General features: G+C 38.4%; 1 protein-coding gene across 3 annotated transcripts in view; it reads left to right on the top strand.

Annotated features, from left to right (window-relative positions):
• SLC20A2 (solute carrier family 20 member 2) overlaps positions 1 to 21,060 on the top strand; it is a 98,564-nt gene that overhangs the window by 2,166 nt on the left and 75,338 nt on the right. The window contains exons 2-3 of one of the 3 annotated variants that reach the window (XM_045821893.1): positions 2,016 to 2,199; positions 3,304 to 3,405. The exons of the other annotated variants lie outside the window; for them this stretch is intronic. The gene's annotated coding sequence lies outside the window, so the exon portion shown is untranslated. The remainder of the gene's footprint in view (positions 1 to 2,015; positions 2,200 to 3,303; positions 3,406 to 21,060) is intronic. 3 annotated transcript variants of the gene reach the window in all.

Genomic DNA, 21,060 nt, shown 5'->3' on the forward strand with positions numbered 1-21,060 from the left:
TACTTGAAAATGTGTCTTATTTGTGCCTAGAGCCCATTGGACTTTATCTACCTTGTGATCCTAGTGGTCCATCATTGGCATTGACGAGGAAAAAAATTGAGAACGCTTTGCCAGTCAGTATTTATAAGAGAGTTCCTTCACCTAAAGGCATTCTCTCTGGGGAGGGGACGAATGGAAAGTTGTCATCAGTGGGAGGGTGTAAGAAGACGAAGCTGTACGTGTGTTCTTTTGGAGTTAATAGTTGCACCCATCATGACTAACTGATTCTTGCCACCACATTCGTCTGCAGGCACTTTCCTGGTAGGTACTCAGTATTTGTAGGCAGCCACTTGGAGGTGAAGTAAAAGAAGGAGGGGAGGTGATGGAGAAAAAGCACAAGGTATAGAGCAAAGCATTAATAGGTTACATTTGGACACAATTTAGGAGCTGGGCCTTCACAGCTTATATTACGGAAACTGTTCAGATAAGATTGACTGTAGGTGTTTGTAAATCTCAAACAAATGTTACTTGTATCTAGAAATATGGTGAATACCCCTTTAATGTGCTTCATAAACAATGGGACATTTTAGGTGCAGTACATGGGAAGTTACTGAATTTTTCATTGCAGCCATTTCTGTATGTCATTGTTAGAAAGCCAGAGTGACCCGTAATGCTAGCATTGGCTCCTGTTTGTAAGGTATTTAAGCAGTGTTGTGTTTCATTGGGTTGGAAGGCAAGTCCTTCTCATTCCTTACTTCCAAACTTGGCTCTCACATGGAGTGCCTTTTAAGCTTCCAGAGTTCAGGGACCTTCTCTCTGCCGTTCATTGCCATACCCCTAGAGACTAGCATATGGAAGGTGCTAAGTAATATTTGTGAAATGGACAAAAATACATTGGAACCTTCTCCCTTCTTTCCACTAGTGAAGGTACCATTAGGTGCGGGGCCTCCATTCTTACCCTCTCTGTGGTGTCTGCAGCCCGTGATGAGTCCTTTGGATGTTAGCTGCTTATTTTAGTTGGACAAACATTGTGTACACATGTGAACAGTATGAGAATTTGGAGCTAAATAAAAAAGTAATAATAATAGCTGACATTTATGTAGGGCTTAAAATGTGCCAGACACTGTTCTAGGTGCCTTTACATGTTAATTTGACTCTCACAACAATTCTTTGAAATAGGTACAATAATAATCCCATTTTTCAAATGAGGAAACCGAGGCACAGCAAGGTAATGAAGTTATTTGCCAAAAATCACAACGCAGGTAATGAGCAGGGAGACACTGAATATGAACCCAGGCAGTCTGGCTCTTGAGTCAGTGGGTTCCCCTGGGGAGTTTTACTTTATCAGAGACAGAAGAGAGATCTAAAAGTTGACTTGACTTTCTCAGCTATAAAAGGGTACTCTTTTTAAAATTTCAGAGTAGCATAAAAGATTGCAGTGACTCTGAACTGCAGAAATAATGCTGCATTTTTCAATGAGCCGAGGTTGGTAATGAAGTGTTTAAGGGGACATTGAAATGAGAAACTGAATTTTGAATCTCAAAGCTGAGTAAGGACTACATGTAACTTTTTTTAGGTATGGAATTCTAAAACAGTAATTTACCAGGACATAGGCCAGTGACTGTTTAACTTAGTGTCAGAAAACTAATGTGAAATAAAATAATATTGAATGACACTTAATATCTTGCTATTTTTCTTTTTAAAACACTAGAATTAAGCTGCTAGCAGTAGTAATTTACCAGAATATGTGTTGTTAATGGTTTCCTGTGTACTCTGTCCATTCTCTTTGTTATTTGAAATCTTGAAGTCTCAATCCACTTTTTCAGCTTGTCTTGGGGCCAGGAGGCCTCTTCAAACCAAGTAATATTTCTTTGGCGGGAAAAGCCCCCATAAAATTATGCTGTTGGTTTGGTAACAAACCTGGAGTGAAGTCATTTTGAAGCTATATGGAATTAGACAACGGCCTACACACAGAATCCGGCGAGATGAAGAAAAACAGTGTTCTCTGAAATCCCAGTTTCGTATCCCTTTATCAGGAGCCGACGGTGTTATTTTGGGGGTGCTGGGCATCAATAGAGTCACTGACTCTAAATAACTGCACCGATGGGGGAATTCGAACGTCTCCCCACCCACAGCCCAGGAATCGGAGGAGGAAGGGCCCTAGAGTGAAGCATGGGCCGCAAACCTGGTTGGCAGCCAGGGAGGACACGCACTCTGCAGGTAGAGTATTCTGAGTGCTACAGATTGCCTCTGCTGGGTATGAGGTCATGTCCTTTGCCTTGGGGATAGTTTTATAATTTGAGTCAGTGAGGAAATGACATTTGCTGCTGTCATTTGAACATCAGCATATAATTTGGGATGGCCTGTCACAGAAGCAGTTTATAACTGTGAATATTGTCCCACAATCTTGTTCTGTGCAAATACCTGAGGAAAACATTTGGAAAATTTGGGTTAAAATCTGTATTGAAGATTTTATCCAATTGGCATGTTAGCTTTAATTGTAAGCTCTTCTCTGAATGGAGGGGTTTAGGCAAAGAGAAGGTGATACACTGATGCATATTTTAAGCCTATCAAGCTGGATTATTTAATGGAATCTGTGCTGCCCCACTTGATGAATTTTAGGGCTGCAGAACTGGATCCTGCACACGATCTGGTGTGGTGGTTCTCTAAGTAGGAGTGTATGTCAGAGTGACCCAGGGTTTATAGTGAAAGGAACGGGTGTCATAGCCTGACCCCAGCAGTGTGGCCTGAGCACCTGTATTTTAAACCACGTGCTCCTTTAAGAAGAACCAGCCCTGTATTTTAGAAGAAAATTGGGGTAAAGTCAGATGACTATCTTATAGCTGGTTCATTGGTACCAAGATTTTATTACCAGATATGTAATTTCACAATTTTATAGCTGAGAGAAATTTTTTAGGTCAGTTTAGTAGCCCATTTTATAGCTCAGTTTAAACCATGCTTGTTCATGCCATTTCCAAGTAAAATGTGAATGTAGAGAAATAGTATTTTCTTGCTCATCTTCTGTCCTGGCCATGGTAAAATTCAAAAAAGATGATCACCAGAATTTCTTTACAATTTTAACTGTTTTTTTTAAATTAATTTTAGGAACTGTCAATTATTTGGAGCGTTTTTTTATTATATACCCTGTGATGGCCTCTTAAATTTTTAGGGAAATACTTAAAGTGAAGGATTAAAATTTTTTATTTGAATTACTTATTTTTCCATCTTAGCTGAAATGTAGGAGAGAAATGTGAGGATTTGCACTGCTTTTTTTAGAGTTTGTATTTTTAAATGTGGCTGATTTTTAACTTTTTTTTTTTTAAGGCCTCTTATATTGGAAACGGCACAATTTGGCTTCCTTGTCATCTTTGAGTATGAGAGAGAATCCTAGTTTCAGCATGTCCTCAAGAGAGACCAAAGAACCAGGTTCGTTCTTTCAAGACGTCTGCTAAGGGCTGTGGAGCAGCACCCATTTCCAGAAGTAAATCATAATGTCAGATACCTGTGAATGGACTGTATGGCCAAGACACTCATTAAGATATTCATGGAAGAATGGCAAACAGCTGAAGAAATGGCAGATTTCAAGAAGTGACCCCTGTGTCTTGTAGGATTTTTGAGCAGCCGAAAGAAGATAGTTCTGAAAATGAGTGACAAAACACTAGCATATTTCTTGACATGTTTCTTATCTTTGTTAACCCATCTGCTTTTGTATACACTATTTTCGTTATTTTCCTCTACTGCAATAGCTAGGAATATACTTACGATCAGAGTTTTATTCTCTGTGGATAAAGAACTAGTAGATATAATAAGAGAAATAGTAAAATGTATTGGGATTTTGACCCCTAGAAATTGACTTTCATTGAATAATTACTAGAAGTGCAGGATGTTGATTAATTGCTTTTTCATAATGGTGTGCTGCTGTCGCAGACTTCGCAGACTTTGCAAATTTACATTCATCTTTATCTACTCTGAGGCTCTGGGTGTGCCTCCTTATTTCTTGAACAATCTTTTAGACCAATGACCTTATCTTTTCTTAGTATAAAAATAAGAATTATATTTTTATAACTAGACCTTTGGTCTGGTTGCTCTTTCACCCTGGTTTATTTTCTGGGATCAAGATTACAATTGCCATTCTTACTCAGAGTTGTTCTTTGCTATTTTTAAGTTCTTGGTTAATGTTTTGTTTTCATTTACTGTTTCTAGATGGAAATGAAGGATGAACTGTTTTCAGTTACCTAGGAGACCAGAATAACATAGGTAGTAAAAATCTATAGAGAATTTATAGCACATCTTAACTGTTACGATTTTAACCTTGTTTTAAGCTTCCATCCAACAACTTCTTAGTGGGGATCTCTCCCAGGGCTGACTGATAAATGTGTACGTGCACATGCATGCACACACATGCACATGCACAGAAGGGGTGAGAGAGAAGGAGGGAGAGGGAGAAAGCTTTTGTAATTAACTGATGTTGGTCATTATGGTCATTAATGTGTTGGTGTGAAAATTAGTTTGTCAGAGCTAAGATAATTAACTGATACAAGTAAATTTTATTGTTTTCAGCTCTTTCTTTTTGCAGCTAAGTTGACATCATCAAGAATTTTCTCCTCTGTACGTCGAGGAAACCTTTATTCTTACGTATCAAGTCTTACCCAACAAAGAGAAATTTAAGCCTACAAACAGATTTAAACATTTAATTTAATAAAGCGAAATTCCAGAAAAAAACTTTAAGAATATTTTCTTTCCTCAGTATGCCTTTTTTACTTCACCCCTTTAACTTCCTTTCTACCCTATCTGCTTATCACCTGGTCTCACTTTCACACCTTTTTTTCATCTGTCCATATTTTCTTGTTTGGTGTCTTTGCATTTTGCTCACTTCCTGCCTTTTCCATGATTCACCCTCATGTTGAAAATGCGTTCCAATCTCATTACTCTTTATTTCCTTGGGCATTCCTCCTTCCTAGGCTGTTACCTCTGGGCTTTTCTTGTTGCTGCATTTTGTAATCCAGCTCCTGGCATCTCTAGCTCCTGCCTGATTTACCCTTCACCTCTGTCCACTTCACTTCTCATCCACCTACATTCTAGTTTTCATCTCTGGTCAGTGGTGATCTCTTCTGCCACCTCTGTCTACTTCTGTCTCTATAGCTCACTGATCTGTTATGTGTTTTGTCTAGCTCCGATTACTTCTCATCTCCCAATTTACGTTTTCTTCCTGTACTTTTTAGCCGATGTGCATTTGTTCTGTCCCTGGGCAGTAGGTATTACTAGATGGATTTGTTGTCAGTATTTGCAAAGAACACAGACCCTTGCTGTGTATTTCCTGGTTGGCCAGGATGAATCAATTATTATTAATTTTTCTTGGAATGTTGAACTTCCTGTGTTTTCTGCTTCTAAGAATTAGGTTGGTATTCTAGAAGACAAATACTACTTTAAAGAGGGTCAGGACAGTTATATGACACTGCCATTTTAAGTCTTTATTCTAGAGTTCATAATTGAATTCCCTATCTTGTCTTGAAAGATTTAAGACAAGACATCCAAAGCAGGTTTTGGGTTCAGATGGGAAGAGGAAAATAAATACTATAAAGGGATTATAACTGGGAAAATTAAAATTACAAATGACATGCTTTAACAATTATTAAGTAAAAGGTCCCTTAAGAAAATAAGTATCAGGAATTCTTTTAACTGGGTCATCTGTATTTTGATGTTTCCTTTTAAGTTCCAAGACCTTTCTTTAATATTTAACAAAGCAGAAACAATCTTAAAATATTTATTTTATTTTGAGAGGCTTGATATCTCCTTAAATATTAATCTGTATCATTTTGTAATTATATTGTAACATTCTCAAAATTCTGTTAACAAACTACTGTGTAATCTTGTGTGGGAAGCATATAAATTGTATGGCCTTGCCCTTCTGGATTCTATAGTTGTGGTGTAATGAAACTGCAGCTTATTGGAAAAATTTTATTTTATGCTCTTGAGTTACCTTGCCTTTATATTTCCTGTTATCTTTGTATATACTATGAATGTGGCGCTTTCCTGTAATTTAGTTTTCTGTAATGTGTATGAACTGGAGGTAGCCTAACGTGAGTGCAGATGTATAGCTTTATTAAACTTTAAAAAGAAAAAATCTGTACATCACAGAATGTAGTGTCTAAGTTTTAAGAACAGCCGTACAAATTGAGGTTGATCATATTGAATATTCTTTCTTCTGAGCCTTCCTTAACTGTGATGGTAGTTGTTGGGTATCTTGAAGCTAAAGCAATGGCTCATGTTCTGTTAATAGTACCAGGATATTCCCCTCTCATGAGCAGTTAGTAAAAACATCAGAACAACAATTAAACCACTAACAGGAAATTTGTGTGGATGTGCTAAGTACAGGACTATTTAGGTTTACAGAGAACTAACATAGTAGAGAACATTATATAGGAATATAATCTTATTAGCTAGATTCTGTTGCTGCTCAAAGGCTTGGTATTCCCATTTTAAACATGCTTTTATGGTTTTTAAGAAAACTGACCCTACTAAAAAACCTTAGTGTTAACCCCCTCCTTTTTTAAAAAAACAGAAGTTTATTTAGCTTGGTCTATGTGCTGAAAGTAGTTCTCAGTGACTGTCTCTTTCCCATAAATCATATCTGTTTTCAGAGAATTTAAAATTTGCCACAGTTAAGCATATTTGACAAAAATATGCCCCAGGTGTGTTCTGCAGAAGTGACGTCATTGGAATAGGTCTCTGTGGTACGACTGCATTCGGGAAAATGGGAGTAAGGCCTGCTGGTCTTCGGAATGTGTTATAAAACCAGCCTTGGCGTAGTTGTGATCCCAACACGGGATGAAATATACAACCTGAATGTAGTTCTTGGATTACACCTGTGTTTTTGTTGATTTTAAAGGTGTTGGAATGGACTTCCTTCAAGAGAACCTGAACAACGTGCACATTCTGATGTGGTAGAAAAAATTGGCGTAACTATTTAATACTATTTCGCATGTGGCTGCTTGATTTCTTCCCAAAGCAGCAGGTCTTCAAAATGCAGGTCTGTGTCCTAGACCATAGGATAAATCAGGTTGGGTAAACTTTTCACTTGAGTGAAATAGACTCTTCTGATCTTCGTTGTTTGGCTTTGTTGTAAGAGTTCACTAATTCATGGTGCGATTAGACCTGTCTATTGTATTGTGATTTTCTTATTACAAGAGTTGTATTTGGGGTAATTTAAAAATACTAATATTGAGATATACTCCCAGCCCAGAGTTTTGATAAAGGTCAAAATATATGTCTTGTGTAAAACCTCTTTATTAAAGTTCATCAGTTACAATCAGATTTTAAGTAAGTTTAGTTTGTGTTTTATGGCTGGTGTTAATTTGATTTTCATAGATAGGGAAACTGTATTTCCATAGAAAGGGAGACTCAGTGTGTTAATATTCCAAAGCTTAATTTAAGCTGGTAATGATTTTAAAAAGTGACTTTTGCTTGTATTTTCTGGAAGGTTTTCAGTGCTATGGGCATGTTAACAGCAGCATGTTTAATTTTAATCACCAAAACAAACATCTACTTAGCAGAGATGTCTGGGAAATTGCTGCAGATGAGGTATTGGGTTGGCCAAAAAGTCCGATACATTTTTTCCATAAAATACAAGACACATCGTTCATTTTCACCAGTGCCTTATTGATTTGGGTATTTTGAGTACGTTGGCTACCTCCTGCTATTGGCTTCCAGTGGGTGGAGGCCAGCAGTGCTGCTAAACATCTTCCCACGTATAAGACAGCCCCACCCCAGAGAATTACTTGGTCAAAATGTCAGTAGTACCAAGAAACTTCGTAAACTACTTTTGACACATTCAATTAGTCATAACACCTCCTTCACACACTGCACAAATTTTTTTTACATTTCAGTTGTGTTTTTACCTTACTTGAAATAAAAATATGCTAAAAACATTGCATATTTTCTTCCATCTTCAATATTAAAATGGCTGCCCTAAAATTCACCTGTTTTGGTAAGTTTTTTTTAATGCATCCTTATATGACGGCTGTCATAATACATTCTAACAAAGTTGTTTTGAATGAAGTTAAAGACAACGAAGCACTTCTAAAGCCATCGTATGGAAAACCCAACAACTTTTTGGCCAAACCAATAGAATGAGCTGAGGTACTGGTTTTGTCTTTCATTGCTCCCTATTACAATTCTTTGAGAAACTAATTTTTTTATAATGTTTTATCTTTCTTGGATTTTTGAATTACTGTTGACCTCAATCCAGTTACCATTACAGAGCCTGGATAGGGTCAGGCTCTTGACACACATGGAACTCTCTGCTACTGCTTTTGTGATTTTCTAATAAAGTTTGATGTTATGTAATAGATTTTATGTAATAATATTTGTGTATCATACATAATGTGTTTATATTGATAAATAAGTGAATAAATGTTAGGGCAGTTCTGCTGATCAATAGGTTTGTTGGGAGCATTGCATTTTCCTCACTATGAAGATGAGGAAATCGAAGGAGGTTATTGAATTGCTCGAGGTCACACCGATAGTTAATGGTGAAACTAAGATTTTACTGTAGGGGTGAAGAAATCACTTTTCTATACTGCCTTTTAAAATAATTCCCCATGAAAAAGTAAAATTCAGTGGTTTTATAAATGCATATTAAATTGAGCTATTCTCTGCTGTACACCTTATTTTTTTTCCAAAATAAAATAACTTTGTTCCTGGCTATAGAAGTAATGGGGCTCAATATTAAAAGTAATGAATGCTATAATATAGGAAAGTATAAAGGGGGGGTTGGTGAAAATCACTAGTGATCGTATCACCAAGACATTAAGATTTTGATGGGTGCCTCTGGCTGGTGTGACTTGTTGGAGCATAGTCCTGTAGCTGAAGGGTTGCTGGATTGATTCCCAGTCAGGGCACATGCCTGGGTTGTGGGTTCGAGTCACTGTTCGGGTACATGTGCTCCCTGGTCCAGGTACGATCCCTAGTCCGGGTGCCTGCAAGAGGCAGCCAGTTAGTGCTTTACTCCTGCATTGATGTTTCTCTCTCTCCCTTCTTTTTTCCTCTCCTCTCTCACTAAAAAAGAGATAGAAAAGTGTCCTTGGGTGTGGATTAAAAAAAAAAAAAGATTTTGATGGATAGTTTCCAGATTTTTTGTTGTATAAATATAAGTATGTATATTTTAAAAACAAAAATATGTTCATCACATGTATATTATTTAATAACTGCATATATGGGCCATCATCCCACATCATACATTTATATTTTCGTTTTATTTATTTTTTTCATTTTTTACAAGTAACCCTTTTATTTTATAATGCTTTTATCCCTGACTGGTATGCCTCATTTGATTGAGTGCCGGCCTGCGAACCAAAGTGTTACTGGTTTGATTCCCGGTCAGGGCACATGCCCAGGTTGCAGGTCAGGTCCCCAGTACTGGGCACTCGAGAGGCAACCACACACTGATGTTTCTCTCCTTCTCTTTCTCCCCTGCTTCCCCTCTCTAAAAATAAAAATAAATACATAAAGAAAGCACCTAGAATGGTTTTAGATTTACAGGAAAATTGCAAAGATAGTTCAGAGAGTTTCCAGTCTCCCCTATCGTTAACATCTTACATTAGTGCAATATGTTTGTGCTAATTACTGAACCATGTTGATATGTTACTGTTACTCAGATTTCCCCCGTTTTCACCTCATGTCTTTTTCTGTCCCAGGACTCCACTTAGTCATCATGTTGCCTTGGGCTTTTTTTTTTTTTTGACTGTGACAGTTTGTCATGCTTTCCTTGTTTTTAATTACTTTGACAATTTTGACAAGTGCCGGTCAGATATTGTAGAAAGCTGACCAGTACTCCTCTGTGGTCCCCATCCCCAGTTGGGATTTGTCTGTTTTTCTCTTGATTAGACTGGGGTTGTGTGTTTTGGGGTGGGAGACCACAGAAAAATGGCAAAAATGCTATTTTCATTACATTGTTTCAAGGGGGCACACTATCTCCATGACTTACCACTGTTGACTTGACCTTGATACTCTGGCAGAGGTAGTGTTTGTCAGGTTTCTCTGCTGTATAGTTACTCTTTCTCTGTCTTTCATCGTATGCTCTGGGAAAGACGTCAGCCCACACTTAAGCGGGAGTTGGGTTCCACCCCTTGAGGGCAGAGGTGGAGTGTCTGCATGTGTTACTTGGAATTCTTCTTGGGAGATTAACTGTCCTCTGCCATTTACTTATTCAGTCATTTCTTTATATCACTATGGGGTAATGGATATTTATACTTTGGGTTATAATCCAGTACAATCTCATTGTTCTAATTGTTGCTGCGTTGACCACTGGGACCTCTTTCAGTTGGTCCCCATGTCCCGGTGCCACAGCCCTGTCATCGTGTGTTAGTGTCTTCATTTTCTGTGTCGCTGCATGGTGCTCCATTGTAAGAGTGTGCCATAATATATTTAATTGATCCCTCGTTAAGACGGTAATTTGGTTAGCAGACTTTTCACTGTTATAAACAGTGATGTGAGGAACAGTCCTCAAAAATATATTTATGCAGTACTGTTTGACAGTTTATTTGGGAAAAATTGCTGTGTTAAAGGGACTGTTCACTTTATATTATATATAATATGTGAGTGTTAAAGATTATTATGTGAAGAGTGAGCATTTTCATATTATTAATGGGTAATAGTGGCTTTTAGTAGTTGCCTCCCTGCCTCTTTTTAAAATATGATCAGAGGGGGTGGCACCAATGTCCAAAGAGCTGCTCGAGATCATACCTTGTTTCGAGACACCTGTGCCTGCTTTCTCAGGACGGTCTCAGTGCCCACCGACAGTTAACAGGCTGAACTTAAACTCAGCTTGGTGAAACAAAACAGCATTCTCAGTGAGTGAAAACTGGCAGCAGCCTTAGAAATCATGTACCATCCCTGCATTTAGAAAAGAGAAACTGGTACTATTTATTATACGGTAAGCTGATTTACCTGGGAATATGCAGTAGCAGAAGCATTTAAGAATCTGCAGAGAGTGTTGAGATTCTGCATAAATCTCAGCATTTCTTATTACATGAGTATATTTTATATCCTGTGTAAGGATATACAAAACTTTTTATGTCGGAAAATTTCAAATGTACACTAAAGAAGACAAAACAGTCTAATCTCTGTGTTCCCATTACCCAGCTTTATCAGTTGTGGTAGTCTTGTTTAAAACTCCCACCCACTTGCCCACACAATATTATTTTAAAGCATACCCCAGATATTAAATCATTTCATTTGTAAATATTTTAATATATTAAAAAATTGTTTTTCAAAACACAGCCACAATTGTCATTATCACACCTTAGAAACATTTCTATTCAAGGATAGTTATAAAAAGTTCCAAAGTGAATACATACTTTTTTAGTATAATTCTCCAGGACTAGAGAGACAGTCTAATGCATATTGGTCCACTGTGCAAGATGGCCTAGGTTATTATAGCTTTTATCAAAATTAATGTACCTGGGAAACGGAACCTCTCATGTGATTGCTTTGGAGGCAGAGGAATTCATAGTGTATGATAGGTATGTCCTAACTGTGTATATTTGCTTCTTGCCCCTTAACTTGGTGAGGAAGAAATTCCAAGGACATACGACAACAAGAATTTTTATTCAGATTTTACCATATTAATCGGAGCCATAGCTGGGAATATAGTGATGTGGCCATTTCTCCTGATCTTGTGTAGATTATTGAATTTCAAGCAAAATCCTTGCATGTTACTTTCTGAATTGTGATTTACAAAGCTTCTGAGAAGACCAACATGTTGACATTATCTGTTTGCTTTTAGGAAGGTAACTTATGGGGAAAGAATACTTGATTTCAGAGATGATCCTAAGGGCAGAACTGATATCTCCTTCAAGCAGCATGTTAAGCAGATTACTTGCTTGTCCACAGTTTAAAAGGATGATTAATACTCCCAATATTTTAAGTGTTGTCTTCTCCTGAGGTTTCACTGGATCTTTAAAATTAAAATTGAGATGCTATTTTCTCTAGGAAAAAACCCTACTCAGAAGCTTTACAACCAGAATAACAATTTTCTTTTAAATACCCATTGACTTGCATTGAGTTTATCCCAGAATTGCCTTTGTTTTTTGACTGCTGTTAAATATGCAATAATCCAAATTGGAGGTGGAATGATACAGAAGGGCAGAAATTTTCCTTTTGCTTTTTCTGAGCCAGACTGAAACCAATTTTAACTGTGTGATGTCATTTAAAACTATTTTATCACAAATAAATATTCATCTTGTTAGCCCTATTGTTCATTATATGCAGATTCATGTTTTATTCTAACCTAATGTAGACTTTTCTGCCTTGCATTTGACAGTGTAGCAGTAGCCTTTATTTCTTCACTCATTAATAGGCTTTGTCGTAGTCAGTCAGCTTTATTTTCTTCCCATTTTGAGTGCCCTGTTTGTATTATTTTCTAATTTTGGCTCAGTTTTATGTACTTATTTTTATTCAACAAATAACCTTTAAAAGAGGAGAAGTCAATGTTACATTTCTTCTTATTTCCAAACAAAACTTGACAGATTAATGAAAAATAACCACAGTTCCAAGTACGTATCTGGTCAAGTGCATTCAGTTATCCTAGACTAATGTGTGCTATGGACCTAAGTCCTTGGAAGACCTAGTACGGAGCATGCTGTGCTGTGGTTTCCTTCTGTAGCATTTCACCTACTCACCCTATTTTAAGCTAGTTTTAAACACTTTCTTGGGTACAATGATACTTTTTTGGTTAAAATCCTCTTGGCTTTGAAATGGTCTTAATTTTAACTTTGACATCATTGCTACTTGCTAACTGTATAATATTAATTGCATTTCTTATCTTCCCTTTCAGTTTCCTCGTCTGAAAAGTGAGGATATTAATTAGCAGCCACCACATTGTTTGTTGAGTTAAATGAGATAAGCTATATTGCCTGGCACATAAATGCACCATAAATATTATTCCAGCCATCTTTTTCTCTCTGGTCATTTATTATATCTTTTCCCATGTTCATACCTTCACTTAGATTAAGAGAAATGAGGGGAAGGAGGTGGGGAGGCTGGATGAAAGTAGGTGAAGAAATAAAAATTTGTGTGTGTGTGTGTGCGCAAAACACAGACAACAGTGGGGATGGATAGTCAGGGAAAAGGGGGTGGGGGAGGATGGAGGTGGGCAAAGGTGGGGAAATGCAGACAGAAAGAGACTTTGGGTGCTGGGCACACAATGCAGTGTGCAGATGATGGTTTGTTGAATTTTACACAAAGTCTGTATGGTTTTGTGAACCAATATCACCCCAATTAAAACAAAAAGAAAATGATTTATGCATCTTAAATAAGTGACCACCTTCACATTTTCCTCAAACTTGAAAAAAAAACCTTTGTTTTGGAATGATTATAGATTGATAGGAAATTGCAAAACTGTAGAGAGGTCCCATGTATCCCCCAAAAGGCACCAAGTTTCCCCCAAAGGTAACTATTGTGTAACATCAAAACCAGAAATCGACAACGTAGCTGCAACCCACAAGCTTCCTCAGATTTCTCTCGTTTTACATGCATTCACGGAGTGTGTGGTATGTGTAGTTCTGTGCAGTTTGATATGTGCAGATTCGTGTAACCACCGCCACAGTCAGGATGCAGAACTGACCCATCACCCCAAGGCTTTCTCTTGCTACCCCTTTGTAAACCATCCTCCAACCCTTGGCAAGCACTGATCAGTTTCTCCAGCTTCATAACTTTGTTACTTTGAGAAGATTATATAAATGGAATCAGGCAGCATGTGACTTTTTGAGATTGGCTTTTTTCTACTCAGCACAACGCCTGTGAGATCCACTCCAGTGTTGCCTGTATGAGCAGTTCCTTTTTATGCTGAGTACTCTCTCATGGTAGGGATGCTCCAAGGTTTAACTCTTCGTCCGTTGGAAGGACATTTGGGTGGCTTCCAGTTTGGTTATTGCCAGTAAAGCTGCTATGACTGACCATTTGTGTACAGGTGTTTCATATGGACCTAAGCTTTCATTTCACTAGGTTAAAGGCGTAGGAGTATAATTCCTGGGTCAAAACTTTTTCATGGCTCGTTGTAAGCTTCTTTGAAAATATATGCTAATGCTGTCCACACTTGTAGATATATGTGAATGCAATTATTTTTTAATGCCAGTCACTATAAATAATATACATTGTCCTTTGTTTTAAAATATATTTTTGCATAATTGCAGCATGAATTCTAAGTACAGAATTCTGTCTTTTTGGTATTGTGACATTATGTGTACTTATAAAAAATTTGGTTAATGAATTCCAGTTCCTATTTCAACATTTTTCTTGTAGGATGTATTGCTGTTCTCATATACTAAATTTGAATGGGGGAGATATTTTAAATGTTTTTTAAAATCAATTCTTTGCAATGTGATACTGAATTTTTAAAATACCTACAAAGATTAGCACAAAAAATTAGGAAGTCTTAACTGGCTGATGTTCAGCCACATTTCAAATAATTGGCAGGGCAGTGTTGACACTTTTTTCCCAACATAATGTTTGCGGTCCTAAGATGTTTTATAAAATCATTGTCTCCAAGGTTAATAAATAGTGGTAAATCATTATTAAGGAGAGGCTACAGATACTCTTCTGACATGTGAAGGGCTCCTAATTATTATGGTAGCCATAGATTTAGGTAACTTCATAAAAGTCAACAAAGGACAATATAAGCTGGTTGACGAGTTTGGCTTTTCCAAATGTATCTACTAGCCTTAACTGATGAAGGAAAAACCCCTTGTAAAAATTAGGGAGATGGAAGGAAAAGGATGAAACCTAAGAAGCAGTAGCTCTTAACTCACTGTCTAGTCAAATAATCTAGACGGTTTTTAAAATGGAATAACCACCTCTGCCTGGGCCAGTGAAATTAGAATCTCTGGAAGTGGCACCCAAGTAAGGGTATCTGGTCATTCTAATGTTCAGCCAAGGCTGAGAACCACTGAACAAACAGGAATGGCTTCTATGCTCATATTTCTTCACTTGAGAAATTGATAGTGTTTCTGGGCTGCGTGCATTTGTCTGTCATGTACTAGGCCGGTAGGTTCCACATACATTTTATTTATGGCTCTGCTGACGTGCATTTTCCTAAAGGGGAACAAATCGCACTTGTGAATTGTGCACACATTTAACTGTATAGGACAACTTGACAGTGTCTAACAGAAGAGTGCCTAGGAAGTGGAATCAAACACCCCAAACAGCGAGAAGCTCAGAATTATTGAATGTTAAAAAGGAAATTAGGTTTTATCCAGCACATACTATGAGTGGGAAGGTTTTTGGGAAATTATTTAGAAAACCTGTATGGAGTCTGGGGTAGAGATACGTGTCTTTATTGACAGAGCCTATTGTCAGCCTTATTTTTTTTCCTTTTTTTAAAAAGTCAATGTTCCGCCCTGGCTGGCGTAGCTCAGTGGATTGAGTGCGGGCTGCGAACCAAAGTGTCGCAGGTTCGATTCCCAGTCAGGGTACATGCCTGGGTTGCAGGCCATGACCCCCAGCAACCGTACATTGATGTTTCTCTCTATCTCCCTCCCTTCCCTGTCTAAAAATAAATAAATAAATAAAATCTAAAAAAAGATTCCTAACATAATAAAAAAGATAAATATTAGCTTAATTAAAAAAAAGTCAATGTTCTGTGTAAAAAGCAATATTTGTAAAAAGCAAAACTATACAAGGATGAATAAAAAAAACAATTTTCTACCCATGTTCATGCCTGATATGAATTCTTTCACACATTTTTTGTGTATTCACAAAAGTACTTTTAACAGCATAAGATTTGTGAATATTTTATTTTTTAAATGGGATCATACCGTATGCATTATTCTGAAGCTTACTTTTCCTCCAGGTATGTATCTCAGATATTTCTCCAGGCCTGTAGATAATGGGTCCACTTCCTGTTTGTTTGTTTTTAATGAGTAAAGTTTTAAATACACCACAATTTATTCAACCATTTCCCTGTGAATGAACACTCAGGATGTTCCTTTTTTCATCCACTGCAAACAGTGGTGCAATACATGTCTGTGTGTGTATAAAGATATGCATTGCTTCTGAAGTATTTTTATAACCTGTACTTTGATTTATGTCAGGTTTCTTAGTTTCTGGATACCTTCTCTGATTGGGTGAGTTAACATCAGCCCCTTTCTGGTTAATGGCTCCTTTTCGGTATTAAGTTGGGTATTAGATAGGAGAATCAGTTATTTTAAAAGTGGATATTAATTAATCTACTGACCAGAAATGCTTTTCATACATACTGGAATCCTTAAGGTAGGGCACCTCACACGCACCTGAGATGAAGAAGAGCTGGGAGTTTATTTGACCACAGGCTTCTATGAGCCATCTCTCTAATGTGGCTGCTAAAAATCGGAGCTAGTTAGACCACATTTGATTGCTTGTGTTTATGCCTGTGAACCCACGTTTTAGGTGGGATATTAGCGAAGGAGGGAGACAAGGATGGTGATGGATTGAAGTGAGGAACCACTGCCGAAGGGATTTTGGTGGTTGGATCTGAAGGAGGGTTTGAAAGAACGACCGAAGCAGCCCTGTAGATTAGGAAACGGGAAGACCAGAGGGCGGTATATAGAGTTAATTTGTTTATTGTGGGGCAAAGGAGTGCTCAGTAAATGTATGGATGAATGAATGAACGAAAGAACAATACGAGGCAGAGGATTTGACTTAGGGAAGCTCTGGTGAGTGTTCTCCAGCGATGAGGTGGGCTGCCCTAGAGAGTGGTGACTTGTGTCACTGGAGCCCCTTCAGGCGTCGTGGCTGGGGACTGGGGTAGGGGCTATAGAAGGCATTCTTGCTCTGAGTGAAAGATTATACGACAGGACTTCAACAATCTTTCAACTGGAATTTTACATTCTCTCCAGAAGTTTAATTCTGGGAGAAATTTCTAGGATAAAATGGTAGGCTCTCTGAAAAGTACTTTTACAGAAGGAAAGCTTTTGACTCAGGCTATGTGATTTTCAGGACAGGTATTTCAAAGATGCTCAAATGATGAAATATAACAAGTTTTCATCTGAAACTGCAGTGCCTAAGTTATTCCACTGTTGAACCTGAAGTACCTAGTGTAGACTGGTGGAGTGTGGTTCAAGATTTTATTTGTGTTACTTTTCAACGCTACATTCTTTTCGAGCTACAAAAAGAATGTAAAAAAGGAAATTTCACCACTTCCTGGCTTCGTTGTGGCCTCAGGAAACACAATACACTATCTCCATTAGACTAATTGTTCTGAATTCTGACTCTGATAATAACAACACTGTATGGAATTTGTCTCATGCTTTGGCATTTATGTAGGTTTGCATGTTTCCTGTGAAAATGTGTATCTATGTTTGTCTAAGTTGGTTGAGATAGAGATACCCCTTATGTCTTAAGTAATTGAAACTATAAAATCCTTTAGGTTATGAAAATGGATAAATATTGTGTGTGTATATACACAGAAACAACACACACAATATTTATATATATAAAAAATATATATATATATATATATATATATATATATATATATATATATGAAACTTAAAAGGAAAAACAAAATCCTGTGCCCAGAGAGGCCTGGGTTAGGGGTTGAGAAGATGGGCTTCCCCACGCACTGGCCTGTGACCCTGGTCTCCCAGATCTGCTCCCTGACTTCTCAAGGAAAGGCGATGGTGGTGCCGCACCGCTGCGACGAAGCCCTTAGCCCAGTGCCAGGCACATGGCGAGAGCCCAGGAAACCTGTGACCGTGTCTTCTGTTCTTGCCTTCAGAGTCCCTTCCATTTTTTTCTGATTTAATATATATTGTCATCTTTATTTATATCTTGTACTGTGTTGAATACATCATGTCTCAAACTACTTTTTATATCCCCACCCCCAAACTCATCCTGAACCTCTTCCTGCTTTATCCTCCGGTCTCTTTTTAAGTAATAAGGACTGCCTGCCAGAGGTAGTAGGGAAAGAGGTTGATACCACAAGCTCTGGAGTCACACTGGGATTAAATCCTTCCTCCGCCCCTTATCCCCGTGTAACCTTCGACAAGCTACTTAACCTCTCCGAATTTCAGTTTCTTCAATGAGGAAGTATGTAGGATAGCAGTCTGGCTCACCCAATTGGGAAAATTCAGTGACACAAATGCATGTGAAGTGCTCACTCTGATTCCTGACACTTACCTGCACATTCCCTGGTTACAACTCTGAAGCTGGGAATCGCCCTTAATGCCTTTCCTCTCACCTGGAAGTCCCGAACGCCATGGATTCTACCTCGGCAGTCTCACTCTCTCATCACTGTCCTTAGGTCAGGGTTTTAAAACTTGGATCCACTACTCAAAGAGGTTCATAATCCCCTGAAAACATGTACACTTTTTGACATGTGCGTTTTTCCTAAGGAAAGGGCGTTTAGCCTTTGTCATTGATTTTTGTGCAGGTCAGTGACCCATAAAATGTGAATAGCTAATGGCAGACTCACCTCTCGCCTGTACTTAGTTGCCTACAATCTGACATTCTTCCTTAGTCTTGGTGCCTCGAATCTCTTTACCTCTTGTTGCCCACCTGACTCAGTTTAATGTGTTACACCATCATCTTACTTACACAGTTGTGATGACTCCCTGTTACCCATAGCAGAGGTTCTCACCCTGACCACACGCTGGAATTACCGGGGAAGCCTTTTTAAAAATATTGATGTGCCACCCTAGACCAATTCATTGATACAACTAGCAGGCGTCAGTATTGTATCATAAAGCTTCCCAAGAGACTTTACTGTGTCACCAGAGCCTCGAGGCTGCAAGATAATGGACCGATGCGTTAGCCTGGCACCTGAGGCTCTCAGCAGCCTAGTAGTGCCAGTCTGCTTTTTCAGCCTAATCTACCTCTTCTCCCATTCGGATCCCATTACTTGCACTCTGGACACATACTTTTATTTTGCTATTTTCAGAACATGCTCTGTTGTTTCTTGCCTCTGAGCTCTTTCCTGTACTGCTCACTCTGCCTAAAATATCTTTCACCCTTTCTCTGCCTGGTCATTTCCAGGGCAAAACCTTCCCCAAGCCCCAAAGAGAATTGCAACCCTGAATTTTCTACACACTTCTGTTACAAGCCTTACCTTGCATTCTAAGTATTTGTCTTCTGCACAACCCTGAACTAGAAGGTAGGACCCTGATTTATTTCATTTCTCTATTGTTTGACACCAGGGTAAGAAACTCTGCCAGTGTAATGAGTAAGTGAATGAGAATGAACAAAGAGCATTCTGCTCCCCAACTCAGGAAATCCATTGGGGGGGCGGGCAGTGTGTAAGTGAATATGGTATGCTAGATACCGTGAGGGCTGCTCAGCCGAAGTCTTAGCCTCTGCTTTTTTGTGCTTTTGTAAAAAGGGGAGATCAAAGAACATGGAGGAAAGTTGGGACCAGTTTTGAAACTACCTCCGAACACTCGTGAACGTCGCCGAACACGGTAGCGTCAGGTCGTGCGCGCCTCCCGAGGCTCCGAGAGATTTCTGGGAGATGGAGCACCGACCCTCACGGCGATGGCAGCTGTTTGCTTTGCGGGGTGGATGACCCTCACTCAGTTACTGATTTAAAGATACCCTTATATGGACAGTTCACCAGACATTGTATGTTTCTAATTTTGGTCTCACCCCTGGCCTTTGTGTTTTAGCTACTGCCCGGCCCTTCTCTTGGCTATTTTTAATACTTTTTTTTCCCCCACAGTGTGCCTTAGGATTGTCCAACACATTCTGAAGAATCGTAGCTTATCCATCCCTTTTCCTCGGTGTCCACAATTAAGTTTAAGATGAGTTTGAAAGAGATTACTTTAGTAAATGATCTCAGAGAGATTCTTTTAGATGTAGTTCGGGGTTGGAGTAATTATTTTTTCTGGACACTGACTGTGGGCGCCCCCCACACACACACACACTTAGAAGAGTTTGGTTAACACATGCAGAGAAAGCAGGGAGTACTAGTCTGATATCGTGACTTGGGTGTACCTTGTTGTGATAATGCTCTGTGTGAACACATGGAATACCCTTTGTCTACCTGGATGCTTAATTTATAATCTTGTGTCTTACAAGTTTGAATAGTAAGGACAAGGTTTTTCTTATTCAAAATCAGGATGATAGTTGGAATTTCTTAATGTGCTATCCTTTTACGCTTTCATTCATCTTATTTAAAAAGAGCTTTTTTTTTCTTAAGCCTTAAAGAAATCCAGATCTATCAAGAGCTCTTTGTGTAAATGTGGTTTACAAGAAAGGATCTCAATTCACAAAACTATTTGAACCATTTTTAGTCATTTTTAAGATCATTTTAAAAAATAGAGACTAAAATATGTCAACAGAAAGAAGACACCCAACTCTTACAGTGGGAGCATTGAGTCTAAAATGGAGAGTTTTCTATTATTTCAGCCTGCAGTCAACCACAGGTTCCCTGGGACTGTCCGTTCTCTTCTGTTTGTGGACCAGGGCCGGCCTGTGCAAAGGGGCTGGTCTCTCCTGTTCCTGAGAATGGCCTCTTGGATTATTGTAATTACTGGGCTATTAGAGTTCTTGGAGCTGAGTTGTTTGGTTTTTTTTGTTTGTTTGTTTGTTTTTTTGCTTATCTCTGCTACTTTGAAAATGAGCACTCATTGGAGCACTTTTTGAAATGAATACTTGGTGCTTAAGAGGTACAACCATGTACATTTATCAAGAGAATAGGCTAGCCCTGATAGTGTGGCTGAGTGGGTTGGGTGTCATCCTGCAAACCAAAAGGTTTCTGGTTCAATTCCTGGTCAGGGTCCATGAAATAGATAAATAAAATCTTTTTTTTTAAAGAGAGAATAGGCTATACTCTCCCCTGCCCCCTTTAAGAAACTAGCCATCAAACTGGATTCTTGTAGCCAAGTGAGGTTTTGAATCCTTTTTTCCCATCTTTTAGTTTGAGGTTGATTTTTGAACTGCTTACCTGAAAGTGACCGCTTCTGGGTTTATCTGATTGTGAGCAGACCATACCCATTTGCAGCAAAACTATTAAAAATTAAAGAATAATTTCTTGATTTCCCAGGTTTTCTGGTAAATTGGTACCAAGTGTTGTGTTCTACCACACATTTGGGCGTCTGCCCTTCAGACAAG

Source organism: Phyllostomus hastatus, unplaced genomic scaffold, assembly GCF_019186645.2.
Source record: "Phyllostomus hastatus isolate PE091 unplaced genomic scaffold, TTU_PhHast_1.1 phas_scaffold_46, whole genome shotgun sequence".
In the NCBI taxonomy this organism is placed as follows: Eukaryota; Metazoa; Chordata; class Mammalia; order Chiroptera; family Phyllostomidae; genus Phyllostomus; species Phyllostomus hastatus.